Below are 21,757 nucleotides of genomic sequence, written 5' to 3'. Positions count from 1 at the left end.
AAATGCTTAGTTAGCCTGTGAATACCAGTTTTGAAATGTCATGTAAGGGAATTCATTTTCAGAGATCCAAAGTGCCAATTACACATAATTTTGAACACTCTGGTGATGTGCACCTTGAAATGAATTACTTTTTTCTATAACTCTTAAAATGGTTCCTAGATATACAGTTACTTCTCCCTAAAATGTAATACAGTGTACATTGTTTTGGTCTCTTGTAACCTCATTTTTCAGCAGATTTATAGGACAAAAACACTCTTTTTTTTCCCTGTTGGTATCAACAATTGTTACTAGTAAATGTTCAGATATAGAGGTATAATACACATCCACTGAATCAATATTGTTGGGCTCTTATGAGCACTTCGATGCTACTTCAAGCCCTTGAATTCAGCATCATATTGAAGTACTCCTAGGAAAAATGACTAAGATTGCTAGCATGTAGTAATCAGAGATATCTCTTTAGCAGTTATCAATGGGAAGCTTTTCCCATAAAAGGTATTTACACTAGTCTATACGTAAGGCTGTATTCCTCATAGCCCATATGGACATAGTTACTTATACTTTGTAGCTTTCAGAACGTACCATTTCCATAAAACAGCACCATATGCTGGCCTGACAGACAGATAAAAATAAAACAGAGTAAACACTTTATCTAGCATTATTGGTTTCTTAGTTAACAAGGAGGCTCATTCAAAGCTATTCCTCATTTTACAGTAGACCTGTTTTGTAGCAACACATTCTGGGAATATCATACTACTAGTGAGAGGTTCAGAATGAAATTGCAGTACCAGCCAACCAGTTTTAGGTATGAGATCAACTGCAACACATTTTGAGGTTTGACGCCTTTAATTTAGCTTCCATTTTGTCTTATGAATTTTTCAAACCATCTTTGTCAGTCATATTTATACAAATATAATCTCTTTCAAAAAATTCACATTTATCTGTAATTACTCAAAGTCCATACTCATTTTTGCCTTTCTATGATTCCTTTAGGTTATTGAAGTGAGTTTTATCATCTTTGTCTGTCATTAATATGTTCACTTTGTATCACTTCAGATTAGGAATATTGGGAATTCTTTAAAATATGTATTCTATGACTTTTTGCCAAATGGCTAGAATAGAAAGCATCACACAAATACAATAAGTATATTGGAATATACCCTTGTGTATATTAATAGTTAAGACATGTTTGGAAGACTTTTCTAGCTCCATTTTATGGTAAGTCTGCAATAAGTTAATCTTTGGTAAAATTTACCCCACGATTAAGTCAAAGATGCCTAAATACTTGTAATAATCAATAGTGTGGGTGCACCCCTAGGTCAATGGTAACATTAAAAATTCCTCATATATGCATGGCTCCTGCCATATTTGTGTTTAGTACATGAGCAATGGGTATAGATCACTCACTCCTTTCCACATTGGGTAATTCTGCATTTTATAGCCTCTAAAAGTTTTGTCTGGACCAAAATGCATAGAACACAAGAAGTCCAAGTAAATTATAGACTAGCATTTTCACCTAGCTCAGTTTTGACATGTATGCACTTCAGTATTCTCTTTACATTATCACAAATATGCTTGTTATTTGTCTGAAGTTAGGGCAGTTTTTTTTAATCTGTCAATATGGACGTCATTTAATGGCCAGCAGTTTGTGACTGTTTATGCAATGTCAGTCCAGTAAACAGTGGTGGCCCACAGCTGGCTCCATTGCATAGAGGGATGGAGTCATGATTATAACCCAGGTGATTGGAATTTAATTAGTGCCCCCAGCACTGGAAGACCTGAGTGGGAAAGAAGGAGATGCACAAGGCCAGATGTGTGGACCTGATCCTCCATAGGGCTGACCAGAAAGTACACCCTGAAGTGCCTTATGTCAGGAGGTGCTTTTGCTTGCTGGGAACATTTTTACAGAAGTGCAGGGACTGTCCAGTGCAGTCAACCCATTGTATGGCCACCTCTAAGTAGGTTACTTACACATTGCAGGATATAAGGTATAAAATAGAGAGAAAAGATGGCCACTTTAATTTGATGTTCCCTCTCAGCTGACCATCACTCTGGTGATAGGAATGCATAATCTAATTGGCTGAAAAGGGGCATAGTTGATCAGCATGCAGCCAGGGCAAATAACAACAAAGAAATAATAATAGTAACCAGTGCTGGCTGACCTCTTTTCAGTAAAGCCAAACAATTGCAGAACAAAGCTTAGTCCATAAAGCCAACACTGAATATAAACCAAGCAATGCTAATAATGATCAAGTGTTTAATAAAACAGAGCTTTCAGTTCAAACAAACCCTTTGTCAGTGTATAAAAGTACTAACACATACTAACCATATTTATTATGTCTTAATACAGGTTTTAAAGAAACAGTTTGGTTTAAACCTGGTAGTACATCTGGACAAAGATGTATTATCCATTGATACTTCTTCGTTTGACGTTTGTTATTTAGGTCTCCAACCCACACATCTTTATATACTCTATCACTATAAATGAGAATTTATGTACATTACCATACTCACTAATATATTAGGCTAGAGAGTTGGTATCATCTTTTCTCCTGATTTCTGAATGGTGCTCGGTTATTATTTCCTTCAGTTTTCTAGTTGATTTCCTAACATAAAATGCCTGACATCTGTTACAAGTAGCCAAATATATTATATTCATAGTAACACGTTGCTGAACTTGAAAATACATAATTCTTTTTTGCTTTTAGGTGTTGAAAAATATTATTTTTATTAATAGCATCGCAGAAACTACAATTGTACCAGGGAAGGGTACCTGGTTTAGTTATTATTGCCCTAGCATTCTTCACATTCATGTCCTTATAGCATAGCTTCTGTTTTAAATTCTGACAGTTTCTATATGAAAAGCTAGGTACCATACCAATTATCGGATATAATTCCGGTAAAGATGGTAGCATACACCAATTGTTATTAGTAATGTTTCTTATTTCAGAAGTAGCATATTAATTTCATATAGAAACTGTCAGAATTTAAAACAGAAGCTATGCTATAAGGACATGAATGATGGCCCCTACCAGTTGACCCTCTGCCCAGTGATGGGGATTGAATGGTCTGATTGGTCAAGAGGGGGATGACAATTGACAGACAACAGGGACAAAAAGCAGAAAAAAAAATAAAACTTGTGACTAACAAAACAAGCTGTGGATAAAATGAGCTGTTCCAGAAAATATGTGAAAGAACAGGCAAACACACCAAATATACATTTCTACATTTTGACCCCTAACTTATAAAACATGGCCTTGAACAAATGATCATAGCATCTGATACAGAAAAAGTTACCTTACAATTCTTACAAAGGCAATGGTTTCTGTATGCATTTGATACTGTGGAACTGCATTAAAAGAGTTCACATAACTTATAAGTAGAACCTTAATTCAAATGTGACAGTAAAAGCAATTTTCTGCAGTAAACTTTCTTCCTCCTAGAGTCATTACTTGTCTATTTATATGAAGTTAATTGAGACACAAAATGAGATTATACAAAGCAAACCAAAGGATAAAAAGGTCACACAGACAAAACATTCTAGAAAAACTGCAAGAAAAACCCAGTCAAGCTAGAATTTTCATTGTTTGATACCTTAAACCGCCTGTACAGTGACTGGGTTTTTCTAACAGTTTATATTATATAAAGCTTTAAATGTAGGTAAAATGGGTGGAGGGTTTCATTTTGAATAAATCTGGTTTTGAAGGAAAACTTAAGTCTTTATTTTGGTGAAACATATTTCCTTTGCCCATATTTTGATACTTAATAGTTATTCCCACTATTTGTGCTTTTGTAGACATTTTATCAGAATTCTAACCAGCATAAATAATATCAATGAATGTTTGACATAAATGGAAATTACTGGCAAAGAGAGTAAAAGGTAAAATTCTGAATACTAGCTGAAACTTGCAGAGTGATATATTCTTAGTCTTTTGGTAAGTACCAAAACAAACACAAAAAGCTGTGCCTTGAATCTCAAAGCATGTCAAGTTAATATTCCGAACACTTCATATATTTGGAATATTTAATCATCACAAGAAAGCATTACCAGAAATAAATGCACTTCATTCAGGCACAGAAGGATGTTATTGACATATACCACCATAACATTATCAAGCAGCCTACCCTTTTATCCATAAAAAAGGAGCTCACATGTAGAGAAAATATGATAGGCAAACGTTAACATGTTGAACTGGTTATTGACACGGTTATAAATAGAACGTGCTGGAGGGACAGATTCATCACCCAGAGACTCCCTATGCTGTGGAACAAAATCCCGGTACATGTGAGGCAGAGCACCTCTCTGGCCTTGTTCAAGAGGAATCTTGACCAATGGATGGGAGATTGCAGATATACCCCAGGGATTACTTCAGTGTCACTGCTTGACAGAGGCACAGCAAAATGATAGGCATAGTTTTTATTCAAACTAAAGGGGTGGCGAAAGCCACATAACTATGGGCTAGGCTTATAAATGCCCTTGGGCAGATAGCCTAGTATGAACCTATGAACCTATGAACTACTTACATAAATTGGACTTGGCAAAAAACAGTAGAGTATAATACCATCCAGCAAACAAGACATTTCTGTATGTAAAATTTCCCATTTCAACTTCTCCACATTTCAAAGAATAAACCAAAATATGTATTCATATGTTATGTTTATTTGGCTCTTATTTTCACACAGTTTCTTCAGCATACCATCACATCAAAAGCTATGATCTTAAAAAAATACTACTATGAAAGTACTTTCTTAGTACAATGCAACTCTGTAACATGGTCTTTCCTGTGCTGCAGCTATCACATCTGATCATTTGTACCCTACCATGTGGGCATTCATTTAATACAAATAACATCAGATTCTGCTATGGTGACTCCTGATAATTATCAAACACATTTTTACATTCCTGCATTGTTCAAAGACTCTTACCTCTAGAAGTCCATGTTTAATACAAGTAAACCATAACCTGAGGAACTTACTTCCCTACAAATATGCATTGCATTTATAACCACAGAAACGGCCAACCGAATTCTTTCCCGAGGAAAGAATTTGCTGTTCTGCAGCTTCGCTATTCGTAGCGTTCGCTGAATAGTATTCGATATCAGAACATTCGAAGTTTTAATACTTTGATGTTCTGATATAGACCCTTATTATGCTTAGAGAATGGACTGAATGTAAAGTTGTTTTGTTTCACTTTTTTTTTAATATTATATTATTATTTTATCATTTTTATTTTATTTTATTGTAAAATAGTTCCTCCACCTAATGTTTCACAAGATGCAATATATGTAAATACTGCTGGAAGTAGTAATTTACATCTAAACTATAAGTTTGGTTAGTATTTAATGTCTGCACATATTTTCCCTCAAACACACGCATACACAAAAACATTCAGAAGCAGTGTACCTTAATACCAGCCATTAGAAGTTTCATAACTCCATATCTATCAGCTATACAGATTTTCATAGAATGTCCAGATATTTAACTCATATTTTGGAGTCTTTCTCATAAAAGTTGTACTTTGCTGGCAATTAATTAAGGGTTAAATTCACTAAATGGTTATATTGGCTAGTATATAGTATTCGGATCCATATCAGATCTGAGCCGGCAACTTATTTTCTAGCATCTGCTCCGAGCTCCTCCCCCTACCCATAATACACCACCATCTCCTACCTTCCCTCAGATAGAGTTTGCTGCAACCATACACTTTAGCAACTCAAACGAAATAAACCTAACATGTTTATCCACATGAATAGGTCAGGGGGACAGAGGATGGGAAGGTTGCAGAAAAATGAAGTATAACTACTCAGATGGAATGTTATGGTGAGTACATAACTTCTTTATCTGAAGTAGTTAACTTAATTTTATCTGCAACCTGTGGGACAGAGTCCCCAGCTACTCAAAAATCTTGGGAGGCCCTCATGGAAGGATATTCCTGAGAACCGCAGAGCCAAAGGATTCTCTCCCTCTGGAAATCAGATCTAATTTGTAATGGGATGTGAAAGTATGTAAATCTGCCCAAGTTGCTGCTGCACAAATGTCATCCAAAGGAACCTTAGATCAAAAAGCAGCGGAAGTCGCCATGGACCTGGTAGAGTGAGCTTTAACCAGACCAGGAGGAGATAAACCCTTGGCTTTGTAAATATGTAAAATGCAAAGAGTGATCCATCTAGCTAAAGAAACCTTAGAAATGGCCTTTCCCAAATGAGGTTTAGAAAATGAGACAAATAATTGATCGGACTTACGGAAGGGTTGTGTTCTATGAAGATAGAAATGAAGTTGTCTACGAACATCTAACAAATGAAGTTTATATTCACCCTATTTCTGAAAATTTGGAAAGAAAACAGGTAAATTTATTGTTTGGTTTATGTTTGATTGAGATGCCACTTTTGGTAGAAAAGAAGGATTTGTACGGAGAGAGACCCTGTCCTTATGGAAGACCAAATAAGGAGGCACGGCAGACAAAGCCTGAAGGTCAGAGACCCTCCTAGCTGATGTAATAGCCACTGGGAAGGCTGTCATCCAAGATAAAAACTTTAAATCCACTGATGCTGCAGGTTCAAAAGGAGGAGTTAATAATGACTGGAGAACCAAAGTGAGGTCCCAAGGAGGAACTGAATCTTTGATAGGAGGACTCAAAAGAAAAGTGCCATTTAGAAAAGCTATACACAGCCTAGAAGAGGCCAGGGCGATCTTATTTTCACCAACATGATAATTAGAAATGTCTGCCAGCTGTACTTTCACCATGGAGGAACTAGCTCCTTGCTGAAAAATACTAGTCAAGAAATCCAACACCGCTGGAACAGGGGCTGTAAAAGGATCCAAGTTTCTCTGAGAGGCCCACACACAGAAATGTCTCCATTTACTGCGATACACTTTCCTAGTAGAATCTTTAAGAGAAGCCACTAGTATAGATTTAACAGGGGATGAAAGACCAGGAGTCCTGGCAATCAAGGGAACTGGAGCAGCCAAGCTGTCAGCTTGAGACTGTCCAGATTGGGAGTGTAGTCACCCGAAGGATGAGAGATTAGATCCGAGCAGGGATCCAGAATCCATGGAGGAGCTAGAAGATGAGACCAAAGGAAGGGGAACCAAACTTGATGAGGCCAGAATGGGGCAATGAGGATCACTTTGCACCCCAGTCGGCAAGCTTTCTGAAGAAACTTCAGAATGAGTGGTAATGGTGGGTAAGCATATAGTAACCCGAGGGCCAAACATTGACTAGAGCGTCTCTGGGGGCATCCCCTAGTGAGGGAATGAGAGAGAAGAGCTCGCTGCACTTTGTGTTGGAAGGAGATGTGAAGAGATCGCAGCAAGGCTGTCCCCATGCAAGTAATATCTCCTCTACTACTGACTGTTTCAGAGACCACTCGTACGGCATCAGAATAGCCTGACTAAATCTGTCCACTAAAATGTTGGAGCGTCCCGGGATGTGCATTGCGATCAGAAACCAACTGGTGGAAATCGCTCACTCCCACACTCTCATGTCCTATAGTATATGGTAATGGTTATATTGGCTTGTAAGGGCTCTTAAGCTGTTAGCCTGGTAATTTCCTATGAACCTAAATAATGACAAATATTTGAGTTTCCGACTTTGTATCCTTCATAAAAATGAAAAAAAAAACACTATTCCTGTTATTCTAGCAATGTTTTAAGTTTATAAGAAAGATATTTAAAATTAGTGCCTATTTCTGTGCCTTTGTCCCCCAATTATTTTGAGCTTTGCCCAGATTTATTGAGTTGAGGGTGAGAGATGTGCTGCCTTCTTTCTTAACTGCAGCCACTAATTGATCTCAGTCTCTCTCACTCTCTCACTTCCACTTACACACACAGAAGCACATGTACACTTACACATACAGACATAAACATAAACACACACACTGTGTTCTTTTTTTTTATGTTTTACTTGTGTATTTGTCAAAATTTTACACTCACTAAACAGCAAAAGTGCTGCTTAGCGAGCCTAAAAGAATGGCGACCATTAGTAATTTTAACTGTCTGAGCATCATGGCACATTAAGATGCTGCTGTGAAGTGTTGGACGTGTTTTTCAGTGGGCATTACTTGTACATTAACACCCTGTTGCAGAATGTTCATTGTCCAATCAGGATTTAATGTACAGTTTGCCCGTTCTCTAAAACTGCTTTATCGCATCATTCTTTCTGTTCTTAACTGAAATGTGCAAAGAAGTACACAAAGTGATGAGAACGCCAGTGGTACAACAGTTTTTGTAATAAGATGCATTGAAATACAGTTCTTGATCTTACTTTTCATCTTCTTAAATAGCTATGCAGCTTGTGCACACTGATACATATTCACATTGTGTTATAATCTGTTTGCGTATATTTTGACAGACGTTATCTGTATTTATTATGTACGGTATAATTATGTACTTCTTTTCTCTCTTGCTCTCTTCTTTCCTAGGTGGACATGCCACTTTTGGATCTCTACAGATTTTTCCACAAATAGAAAATATCTAAATGCAGAACCTAGAAATGTGAATGTTTTGCTAAGGTTAAACATGGAATATTTATGTATATTTGCTTTAATTATATCAGAGTTGTGTATATATTTTTTAAGTTTTTATTTTGTTACAATTTTTTTTCCAAGCTTTGTTGCAAAATGCTGTTTTTTATTCTTTTTTTTATTCTGAGACAAAGACAAAGAAAAAATAGTTGTTGCAGAAGATGCCAACATGAACTGTAGGCATATTATTAATTTTATGTGGACATCACTTTTGGTATTTTGTGTCCCCATAAAAGATTCAAAATATGTTTGGAGTAAAACTGTATATTACTTATTCATAGCTGATACTGGCTACAGTTCCATTTAGTGGTGTAAGTCCTGCAGTTTGATGGTCAAGTGCTGGAATTGTAAAACGTCTGAAATGCACATGATTGAAGGATGCTGGGGTCTGGATTTGCCTTTGCATCAAGGTGCAGTGATCTTAGAACTGATTATATTAAGTATGGCAATGCAGCTGTTAAAACCCTTGCATAAGGATTGTGAGTAACTTGTCTGCCACAGAAAACTGTGTCATTTTGAATAGGAAGTTATTTGCTTTGCTAGAGACTGACTCACTTTTTAATAAAATGACCTTTGATGGTCTGATGTAGATTTATTCCTGACATCCCCTGTGAATGGCTATATATATTTCGATGAATTGTTTTTTCATCTCTCTGTATGTATTTACATTTTAATATACATGGAGTGAGCAATACATTCTTAAATCCAGAGAAAGAGGTACATCTGCAAATTACCTGTCAACTGTGCAGATTTTTGCAAAATGTCCAGATTTGTGCCTCTTATATTTGGTCTGTTCCTCATAAAATTTGTGGTTTTCTGAAAAATCATTGAGGATTGAAGTAACTAAATAATCCTATATAATGACATACATCTGAGTTTCAGACTTCAAATCCTTCAGAAAATACATAATAATTCAACACACACCTGTTATACTAGTAACTGTCTACATTTATAAGAGGAGTATTTAAAATCTGCCCCTATTTTTGGGCCTTTGTCCCCCCATTATTTCCGTCTTTGTCCAGATTTCTTGCACTGAGAGTTTGAGAGGTATGATCTGCAGATGAAGCATTGCTATGATGCTTGACTGTTGGAAGAGGAAATTAAAGTAGGATGTAGAAAGGTGGGAAAATATCACATTTCCAGTTATAATTTAACATCATGAAATACAAAGTAATGGCGTGCTGGCTAAGCATTCCCTAAGACAGTAATACAAAAGAGGTGCCATACACTTCATTATGAAATAATGCAGAATTATCCACAAGTGACACACTCCACAGAAAGAGACGAGTACATTATTAAAGCATTCTTGTGGACATGTATATGTAAGGTCACATCAAAATGGTTATAATACTCCCAATATGGGATTTACTGGTGAGATACTAAATGCAGAAATGAGTCAAATTTTGGAGACCTCACCGGGAAACTGACACCATAATTATATTATTAGAGAAATTAGAAACCATGAAATTGATTTAATACTTGCAATGTATATGTTATAAAGAATACATTAAATTCCAGTGTACCTCTTCTTCAGGGATCAGCTGGAATTGGATCCTCGACTGTTCCCACCAATAGATCCCAATAGCTAATGAATATTATTTCTTCTCAGTTCCATTCTCTTGTCTCTCAACAAACAATGGAATGTTATTGTTAACAGCGTTACCAACCATTTATCAGTGTCCTACAATTACATGAGTGCCTATAATACAAGGTATATGTTTTACTACATGAATCCTTCTTGGCATGTTTAAAATGTATTTTTCTTAAAAAACTATGACTGTTTTAGATAAGTAAAATAGTAATATATAATACTGCCTTGATGTTTTTATTTGTAAAAAATGGTTGCATCCCTATATCTATGGATCTTTTATTCTGTTATGCATAAGTGCCCTCTGACTGAGCTGTGAATAATGTAAATAGAACAAAGAAACCTTACACATTATGTGCTGCCTTAAGCTGCTTGTAATTAAGCCATGTTGCTACAACAGATCTAGGATTGTTTTTTTTTTCATTTTGTATGCATAATACATATATGTGCAATAAAATATGCAGGCTTTCTAATTTGTAGTGTGCAGTGCATTTTTAGAGTGTACGCTCTTTGCATTTGTGTTTACATTGTGCATTTATAAGTACAAATTATGACTGTGTAAAGCCTCTCAACCTAATGTTTTCATTTTAATTACCTTCACTCAGTATCATCTACCTTGTTATCAAAGTGAAATAAGCACACAAGTGGGTAGTACTGCCTAATGATGGTCTTCTAGGAACTGGGGTTAAAAGAGGGAAGGGTAATGTACTAGGAGATTAATACTATCAATAGCACCCAGCTCTATGGTACAGCACCAGGGTACCAGCCTAAAATACCAGTGATCCAGCTTTATCTAGCAAATCTCAAATCCAGGGTGATAATACATCTGAAGAGTCAGTTGTCTGACTTTCATAATACCTCTGAAGAGTCAGTGGCCTGACTTCCATAACACATCTGAAGAGTCAGTGGCCTCACTTCCATAATACCTCTGAAGAGTCAGTGGCCTCACTTCTATAATACCTCTGAAGAGTCAGTGGCCTGACTTCCATAGTACTCTGAAGAGTCAGTGGCCTGACTTCCATAATACATCCGAAGAGTCAGTGGCCTGACTTCCTATCTTGGGGAAAGCAGGTGGGATCGCTGTCTTGAGATCAGAGGGTTGATCTTAAGCATTCAACACTAGTTCTGTAACACAGAGAAATAACTGTCCGACTATGGCCCAGATGATCCAGGCTGGATTACTGGCCTAGGTAATGGAGAAGTTGACACAAGAGAGAGAGGAAGAAAGAGGCAGATCTTCCTTATCTCTCTCAGTGATACGCAAGAAGAGATGCGACTATTTGCTTCTGCTGAAGAATTTGAGACAGACAAATGGCATTACCAAGAAATATGAGTAGGAGAAGTTATTAAAATGCATATTACTGTAAAGGTGGGATGTTTCACTAGCAACATGCCACTCCCACATCCACCTGTGCCATAAAACCCATAAGCCCACAAATCATGGAAGACAGGGATCCCACAACTCACTTAGCAAACAGCCAGCCGCAGTATGATGGTAGCTACACATTCATTATGCTGATTGTTTATGGGGCATTTGTAGTTAGTCCTCATATCCAGAAGGCTATCTTTGTCTGGGCAACCTGGTAATGGGATATATCTGGGTATGCTTTAGTATGTAGTGGTTTTGAGGCGGACAGAGTAATGGAACATACAAGGGATTTTGAAGTCCACTAATCCTGCAAATAAAGGCTAGCAAAGAACATCCACCCAGTTTAAAACTAAAGTAAAGAATAGAAAAGAAAACAAATTAAATAAAAACTAAGGTACTCCATCAGTATCTAGGGGAAATTCTAGAGCATGTATGAGCACAAATGTTGTATATAAAGTCTGACCTAGGGAAATAGGTGCATAACAAGAGGAAGCTGGGTATGACAGTGTCCAGGCATCTAGATTTCACTCTTACTACTTCCACAAAAATAGGGTTCCTTTTCCCCACTACTTGGACAAAGATAAAACTGGCAGAAGTTACTCAACTTGGAAAAGACACTAACTAAGCTGGGAGGCTGATAATGCTCAGAAAGCACAAAAAGTATTAAGACTTATGGTAAAAGAGGTGAACTCATTGCTTAATATGAGGTACTCCCATGTTCCTTCTGTAGCATACTCTACAGTCTTCATATTTTTATGCTTTAATGCTTCTGACATGTTTTTTTAACAGATTCTTGTATCAATTGTTTTAATGAATTATACGTTATCTGTTCAAAGCTGATACTTTCTCTGGATGTATATTACCCTGAGGTTAAAAAGGTAAACAGTATACTGCAAAATGGCTTTGAATAATTTTATTTGCTTAATGATAAAAAAATATGGACCACGTGAATATATTTCTCATCAAAGTATGACCATGTGTTAGTCTGATAAGTCTTTCCAGCAGCTGTGGAACATATGCTGAGTGGAATTGGAAAAATAAGCCTTCTGCTATACCAAAATAATACCATAGAATTTAATGCTAAAATTTTGTCTACTAACACAAGCATTGTTTTTATGTCTTCTAGTTATCTGTTCTCTTACGTTTTAAGACTGACTTAACAGCTTTAAGTTGCAATTCATTGTGAGTAAACATGCCATCCTGAGGTTTAAAACCAATTTGTGTGAAAAGATATGACCATATAATATGGCAGTGTATAGGGACCAGTCCTCCACCACACTTGATAAGCTTGATAGTTCTTTATTAACCAACAGCTAGATTATCTTCCAGCATAAAGTTCTCTCATGTTCAGGAATTCCAGGGATAATGGCTTCACATTTTTTTTCAGGAAGTTTTTTCATGGATTTAAAGGTCTCTCACTTGCGTATTACCAATATAGGTTTAGACTTTGTGCTGTCCATCTTATGGTGTGCTGGCACCAGGAAGCTTAGCTACTGTCTCCACTTGTTTTAGTTTTCCAGAATGCATCTATATGAAAATCATTTTTTAAACCAGTAAACGAACTGCTAGCAGGAATTTTTTTGTATAGTCTGGAAAAAATTATGAAATGTATATACCTATCATTTTAGTATTATTAATGTTGATGCTTAGCAGCCAATAACATGTCTACCACATGTTATGTCACCATACAGAGACTTTCAAACAGGATTGAATTATTCAATGCAATGCCTTGAAGGCAATATACAGATCACACTTTTGAAGTCTGTATACTACTATAATGTGACAATTCCTTTTCTTTATCAGCAGAGGATTTGTTTTCTGTCCTGTAGATTTTCTTCATTTGGGGGCTTTGAATATTTACTAACAAAGTTATATGTTTAGTTTTGAAGGTTGAGAAGGTGGCATGATATTCAATGATAGGTCATATTGATGAAATCTATAGAGGGGGACAATAAATTCTGTGTTTTGACTAGATATGGATTTGAATATCAGGTGGGCAGTGTTATAAGTGGTTTGGGTTTTTATGGCCATTTTTTGTCCTCACCTCACCACACAAGCCTTTGACAACAGACCTCTTCTGACAACCCACTAAACCATTTGTTCTCGCATCTTGTTTATCAATAATGCTCCACATCACCCTTTTAGGAAGGTCTTCCATTCCCAGAGGCAATACCTTTAGAGTAATCTCATCTTATATCAGAGCATAGGACCAAGAGTCATGTATTAGAAAGTGTTCATCTATTGCTATCTTTAATTTTTTGATTGCACACCTAACTCCCTCTTAACACCCTCCTTTTGTTGGTCATCTAATGACCATTGAGCTGAACCCAGTACAGATGAACACTTGTGCACAACCTTCTTATACTATGTACTGCATGACTGAGCTCATACCATCAAGTTCCACATTTGGCACAGAGTGTATATTTGTGGACTTCCTCCCATCATGGATCTCTGCAACAACACCATCCCCAGGGATGGGTAAGCCTATGTCAGCTACTGTCTGCCATCTCTCACTATCCAGCAACTCCTCTACCTGCTTTTCTAACTTGACCCCAGCTCATCTGAGCTACAGTCAGGGATTCATAGCCCCATATCAGACAGACAGCCTACAACCATGTTTTAGTCAATGCTACATTTCTTATCTACTATTTTTCATAAATCTCTAATCTAGCAAGGTACACATAATGCTTCTCCATCTATCTTATACTCAGAATCAGTAGTTACATTTCCTGGTGTTCCAATCTACACCACTGCTGTTACACCAGGTATGCATGTTATCTAGCCTACCCAATCTTCAGCAAGATGTAAAAAAATAAATAAATACCAAAAGTCATCAGGAAACTGGTTTATTAGGATAAAAATAAAACTCTGCTAGTGTATTAGCAAAACATTCTAGAGGAGTGAAAATGCATACTTAAAGACAACATTAAATAACAAGCACATTTAAAAACAACATAGAACAAAGCTTGAAAATCAACACACCCAGTAGGTACAACTGCAGATATTGACTGAATTGTTGTGAAATTTCTACTGATGATTTACATAAATGTAGCATTTGCTCATTATGTTTGGGTTTCAAGCAGTTCTGTTCAGTGATTTAGTTTTATTGCTCAGCTTGCCAAATCAGTAAGAGATAAGTATGCAGTATACAACAGTATTTGTGGACAATAAGAAATGATTTTTGTGAGTGGTCATAGCATTTCTACTCTTCGTTTGCAAAATATTTATTCTAATCAGGTATATTACTTTGATAATGTTTCTTTTGCTAATAAAATCATTAATATTCCATGATGTAGTTTGTTACACAGAGATCTAAACTTGCTTAACTTGGGTGTAAATGTTGTCCCCATTATTCTTCTAAGATTACATGAGCTCCATAATTAATGTTTTAAATTAAGAACATAAAATACTTTTTTCTATTATTTTAAATTTCATAATATTGATGGGAACATTGGGATACTAGAGCAGCACACATCTTAACAACAGACAGTGTTGATGCACACGAGGAAGCATGCATAAATGGTGTGTACAAAGATAAGGACAGCTTATACTGAGTTCTGCTTTCCATACTTGTGAAAAGATGAGGATATTGGGTTTTTACAGAAAAACTCTTGCATCCATACATTGAAGCTGATTAGCAACTAACTGTCACCTCCAACCTCCCATTGCATTGAAGATAAGATGTAGTTACTAATAAAGCATTCCATCTTGGAAAGGGAGATCCTGTGAGGTGATATGAGGTGCTATGCCAAGTGTGTTAGGTGAACAGGTGGGTAGTATGGGTGTTCTAATGGCTAATAGTATTTTATTTTACTTTAATTCATTTTTCATAGACACTATTACTACCCTCACCAAGACATTTCCCAATAATAACCCAGCTGCTCTACACTCTCCCTCTTCTAACTCACCTCATCTGTTTGAACTCAAACCCATCTCCACTAACTTTATAAAAAAACTTTTGTCCAAACTTAAATCTTGCTCTAACGCTCCCAACAATATTCTCTCTTCCTTCCTAAAATGTGCTGCTGATGGCATTGCTCTCCCAATCAGCATCATTATTAACCAAACCATAAAAGAATCATATGTCCACAAACTCTGGCACTCAGCTTATATTCTTCCTCTTCATAAAGGAGGCAAAAATACAAGCATCTCAAACTTTCACCCCATTGCTTTGCTCTCACCAGTCTCCAAAATCCTAGAAAAATGCATCCACCTCCAACTTATGCTTTTTCTGACTCAAAACAATCTTCTCACTCCTACCCAGCATGGCTTCTGTCTAGGCCATAGCACAATAACCACTCTACTCTCTTTCCTAGAAACTGTCAATCAAGCCCAAGATTCAGGACACTTAGTTTCTACTGTTTTACTCGATCTATCTAAAGCCTTTGATACTGTTTCCTACAAGCAACTTCTCTGTCATCTCTCAAACCTTAATCTCTCACATAATGCTTTATCCTGGTTCTCCAGCTATCAATCAGACAGATCACAGGCAGTCAAATGGAAGAACTCCATCTCTTCCTTCCTACCAACCCAACTAGCGTACCACAGGGATCCATCCTTGGACCAATGCTTTTTAACATCTTCATCAATAACTTTCACACTGCTATTCCTGATGCTAAAATCATTCAATATGCAGATGATTCAACCTTAGTCTGCTCTGCCTCAAACCTCTTTGAATTGCTGACTAAAACCCAAACTGCCTTCTCAACAACTGAAAACTGGATGCGCCAAAACCACCTCTCTCTCAATGCAAATAAATCAAAGATTCTACTATCCCCTCCCCCAAAGACCCTCTCCTATGATAAAAACAACTTCAAAATCTATAGTCAAACCAACTCACCTATAGAAGTGGTCCCCTCTGCCAAACTACTTGGCATTACTATAGATGAACACCTCAAGTTTGACATTCATATTTAACAACATATTAATAAAACCCACCAAAAGCTAGGTGTGCTGTATAGGAATAATTGCGTTCTCTCCAACTCTACCAGGCAAACTCTGGCCTCAACTTATCTTCTTCCTTCCTTATTATATGGTGCCCCTCTTCTAGCCAACCTGTCCTCCTCTATCACCTATAAACTAGAAAACTGCTACAACAAAATCTCTAAATTTGCCTCTAAATCTAAAAATACCACCCATCACTGCCTAACCCTACAATCCCTGAATTGGCTTGAACTCCTAAACTACCTAGACTATCTCCAACTCACTCCTGCATATAGACGCATATTCACCCAACAAAATGTCCCGCTCTAACTAACATCCTTCCCCCTTATACATCCAACAGAGCTCTCAGATCTGAAAATCAGAACTTAATTACTATCCATAAACCTAAACTTCCTGCTGGCCAACTTCAACTATCTTTCTCACTAGGCAAAAAATGGAATTCCCTCCACACTAAGAACCATACCAAACTCAGAAAACTTCAAAATCCATCTATTCAAACACCTGTTCACTAAATGAAAATGTACCTGCCTTCACCCAACCTAATCAAAAGGGGTTCCCAAGCTCCACAACTCTCAAAGTTATCTTCCTATGAGCCTATCTAAACTCTCAACAATTTCTATGACATCTCTCTAAGCTCTCAACAACTCCTACAGCTACCTTCACACAGCCCAACCTTGTAAATATTGTAAATAGCATTGTTCTGTTGATGTGTGTATGTAAAGCGTATTTGCATTTTCTTAAAAGGTTTGTATGTAAACTATTTCCACACCTAACACCTATGTTTTCCTCAAATGAAACTGTTTGATTCCTACCTTCAAGCTTAATGAATTTGTTAACTATGCAGGATATTGAATGCATTTATGAGTAACTATTCTACATAATATTATCTTTAATATTAACTATCAGTTATATCTAAATTGTATAATGCATCTTGGAGCTTTTCTTCCCGGGCCTCCACTGAAAATGGGTCAATTCAGCCCAGTGAACTTCCCCGCTAATCAAACTGCAAATAAATAAATAAATAAATAACAAGTTAAAATATATGCATCAATGCAAATTGTAATAACACCTTTTAAGAAGGTTATCTCTTAAGCATGTTTGTACTAATGCTGTTGTAAAATCATCATTTTCCATTTTACTTTAAATGTAGCCATTCCCTTTTATAATTGAACAAAACATTTCATCTCTAGCTATAAAGACCTCTTTGGCCACCCCTCTTATAAAGTCCAGTGGGTAGCCTTTGTCTCTAAACAATTTACACAATTTCTTCAGTCCAGTTTCAAAGTCTTTCTCTTTGGATGTCATCTGTGACAATTTCACAAACTGACCCTTCACTAAATTCCACTTTTGCCAATACGGGTGCTCACTTGTAAAGTGCAAATAGGTACTGGACCAGGTGGCCACCTTAAAAAAAATTGATTTAAAACTTTTCTTGGCATAATCCTTACTAGGTGTAAAATCCAAATATTCCATCTTTGTATAATTATAATCCACAGTAAATAAAAAAAAAATCATCATCATCATCTTCCCTTCTTCCCATTTTCTACATGGGGTCGGGGTATCATGTTAACTGTCTCCATCTCTCTCAATTCAATGCCACACTCCTGCCTTCTTCAACACTCATGCCTATCACAGATCTTCTTCCACACAATCCCTCCACCTCTTTGCTGGATGTCCTCGTTTCCTCTTACCGTCTTCCTGTCTGTCCCAAATCTTCTTCACCAGACTGTCTTCTGCTTTTCTACACGTGTCCAAACGACCATAATCTGTTCTCTTTGATCTCTTCTGTGATTGGCGCCACTTTGGCTTCTGCTCTTACGTCCTCATTTCTTTTTCTGTCCCATAGTGTGCATCCTAATACCATTCTCAGGCACTTCATTTCCATCATTTCTAGCTTCCTTATCTGCTCTGCCTTTACTGTCCAGGTTTCTGTATCATACAGTAGTACTGGGAGCACCACTGTCTTGTACAATTTACTTTTCAGCTTCTTTGGCATTATTCAGTCATATACTACACCTGACACTCAATGCCAGTTGGCTACAGCCCATCTGATTCTATTTTTAACCTCTTCATTCAGACTTTCCTTCTCCTCAACTACCCCTCCCAGATACTTGAAGCTGTTTACCTGTTCCACTTTCTTCCCTTCTATCTCAATTCTCAGCTTCTTCTGACTTCCTCAATTTCTTGCCATTACCACTGTCTTATGTGTGCTTAGTTTCATCCCATGTGCCATCCGTTTTGCATTAGATTCCCCTATCCTTTGATGAAGTTCTTGCTCAGAGTCTGCCTGTAATGCCACATCATCTGCATACAGTAACTTTGCTAATTTATCCCCTCCAACCTGTTTGTTAATGTAGTCCATCATCAGAATGAACAGCAGTGAGCTCAGAGCTGTACCCTGGTGTACAACCACTCCCACTGGGCACCCCTCTGTGAGGCCGAACACTGTTCGTACTTGAGTCATTGGGTCCTTGTACCTAGCCTGTACTAATTCTACCAATGTTTCTGGGACTTCAAACCACCGCAGTACTGCTCAGATCAACTTTCTTTGTGCCTTGTCATATGCTTTCTCCAAGTCTAGGAATGCCGAGTTAGACTCTTCCCTCATCTTTAGCAATTATCTGTCTCACTGCAAACATTGGGTCGCTTGTACTGTATCCTGATTTGAATCTGAACTGCTCATCTTCCATCTTCCATTCCACTACTCTGTGTATCTATTTATCAATCACCGTTTCCAGAACTTTCATGCAATGTGATAGGAGTTTGATGCGTCTGTACTGCCCACAGTTGTGGATGTCCCCTTTGTTCTTGTACACTGTCATGAATAGGCTTATTCTCCACTTATCTGGGATATGCCGTTTTCTCCATACTGCTATGAGTACCCTCAGGAGCCATTTCTCCCCTATCTCACTCAGCATCTTTATCATATCTGCTGTGACTTCATCTGAGCCTGCTGCTTCCCTGACTTCATTTTCCATAGTGCTGTTCTTACTTCTTCTAGGGTGGGCTCCTCCTGTTCTCCTCTCATTGTAGGCTGTTTCTGGGGCAGTACAGCTTCTGTGGGGGCTTCTTCATTCAGAAGCTTCTGGAAATACTCCTTCCATCTGCCATTGATGTCCTGTGGACTGGTGAGCAGGTTGTCGCTGGCATCCCTTTTACAAAAATCCATCATAGTATTAAAATATTGATACAATTCCAATAAGTGATCAAGAGCCCCATTCCAAAAATGAATATACCATCCAAGAACCAGAAATAAGATAAAATGAAATCATTATAAAAATTATTTAAAATATATTTGTTTTCTCAATATCATAAAATAATGTTAGCAAAATTTGGAGTAGAGGCTGCTCCCGTTGCCACTCCTCTCTTCTGTGTATTCTAATCTCCTTCAAAAGATACAAAGTTATTAACAAGTACCATTTCTATCAATTCTACCTCAAAATTAGTCAGTTCTTGGCCAAGACAAGTCTCGCTATATAATGCTTCATGGAACTACTCAAGCCCATCCTAATGAGGAATAACCAAAGATCTTTAACATCTAGTTACAAAAATCAAATGTTCTTCAAAGCCTACTTTCTTTAGCTAGTTCACAAAGACAATGCCATAAATCCTTTAAAATGTATTTCTTATCTTCAAAAATACTTTTTTTAACATATGGTCCACCACTTTTGCCAAGGGTTCAGTCTTTGACCCGACCCCCCCCCCTTCCAGAAGCCACAGTAGGTCTAAGTGGGGGTGGTGGTCATTCAAATCCTTGTGACCCTTTGGGATTCCAAATATCAAGAGAACTAGGGGCTTTTTTTACAGTCAAATAATTGACTCTATCAACCATGTTTCCATTTACCAAACCATCATATAACCATACATCAATTTTACTATAGGATCTATTCACTTCATTTTTGAGCTTGATTCAAAATAAACATCAGTATTTAGTTATTGGTACATTTTTGCTGTATAATACATCACATTTGTTAAAACTAGTCCCCCCCCCCCCCTCGGTCTGGTTTCATTGTTCCTATATATTTGTTCCTCACCAAATTATTTATTTAATACTTTATTCTGTTCCTTTGTTAAATTAAAATATTTATCCCCGCACTATGCTTCTGATCTGTTTTCACATATTTTTTTCAAAGGCCATTACCAGTGGTAACAAATGCTAATTTATATTGTACAATTTGTCCTGTGATGATTTCTATGTTGGTAAGACTGGGGAGCATTAAGGACTAGAATTTATTAACATGTTTATTCATTTATGCAAAATAATGAGAAAAGTGACCTTTATAAACATATTACAAGTTGGCAAGAATTTTTAAAACTTTCTGTTTTTTATTTTAGAGAAAGTACCTCAAAAAGTGAGAGGGGGATTGGGAATTTATTTTGAAAAGAAGAAATTATTCTAGTAATGAAATTAATTGCAACAGAAAGCCCAGGTATTAATGAGAATGTTTCTATTAATAGTATTCTAGTATTGAAAGCAGGACAAGTTGGGTAGTGGGTATGCTTTATGCTTGGTTCCTTTAAATTAATTTTTAAATTTTGAAACAGTTTTTAATTCTATCATTTAAATAAAAAGTATTATAATGTATTTTTATTTATGTGTTTTACAATAATATGAAGTATATTGAAGTAAACTAAGTTACTTCTTATTCTTTTGGCTTTTCCCAGTTAGGGGTCGCCACAGCGGATCACCTGTCCGCTTATGATCGGCAGTGAAGTTTTACTGTCTCGAGTTGCCAGCCCAGCGCCCAACCTTCCACAGAAGGCACAAGCACGCACTCATGCCTAGGGTCACTTTAGTACTGACATTCATTTATTCACAGTTATAAATTAGCTATTAATATTCATGGACTGACAAGTTGTGATAGGGTGATTTTAAATTGGGTTTGGTTGGGTAATTCTTATACAAGGAGGTGTTGTGTAATTAGATTTGTTCTGATGTAGTCCACTATTAATGTGAATGAAGCAGTTAACCATTTATTAATAAAGGATTGTAGTGTGGTATTTTCCCTGTGGATTTTCTAACAGTGTGTTTTTTAGTATTTGTTTTATTTTCATGCTTTACTGACAATTTGGTTGGTTATAAATTTTCTGTTTCCCATCCATAGATCTAAGTTTCACTTGAACATAGACAGGGATGAACTTTGTTTTATGTGGATGAGCAGACTGCTCCATAGCAGTGGTAACCTCTGTGAGATATACCTGTCCAGCCAAACCATTCTGTTAATGCTGTAGAAGAGATTTAGAGACCTAGACTGAATATTTCTGATGCCACTTGACTTGCTGATGTTCGGCAAATCTATTAGTAATAGGTTAGGGGATTTCTTGTATGCCAGACAC

General features: G+C 36.9%; 1 protein-coding gene across 5 annotated transcripts in view; it reads left to right on the top strand.

The window, feature by feature from the left end:
* The window catches only part of LOC122809153, a 1,026,347-nt gene extending 1,015,843 nt beyond the window's left edge, over positions 1–10,504 (top strand). For all 5 annotated transcript variants that reach the window (XM_044080437.1, XM_044080436.1, XM_044080435.1 and 2 more), the window contains one exon: positions 8,418–10,504. The gene's annotated coding sequence lies outside the window, so the exon portion shown is untranslated. The remainder of the gene's footprint in view (positions 1–8,417) is intronic.
* Positions 10,505–21,757: the final 11,253 nt, after the last annotated feature.

This window comes from Protopterus annectens, chromosome 8.part0 (assembly GCF_019279795.1).
Source record: "Protopterus annectens isolate FY-2018-M chromosome 8.part0, PAN1.0, whole genome shotgun sequence".
NCBI classification, from domain to species: domain Eukaryota; kingdom Metazoa; phylum Chordata; order Ceratodontiformes; family Protopteridae; genus Protopterus; species Protopterus annectens.
The sequence above is the reverse complement of the archived record's forward strand: the minus strand, read 5'-3'. Positions and strand labels throughout refer to the sequence as shown.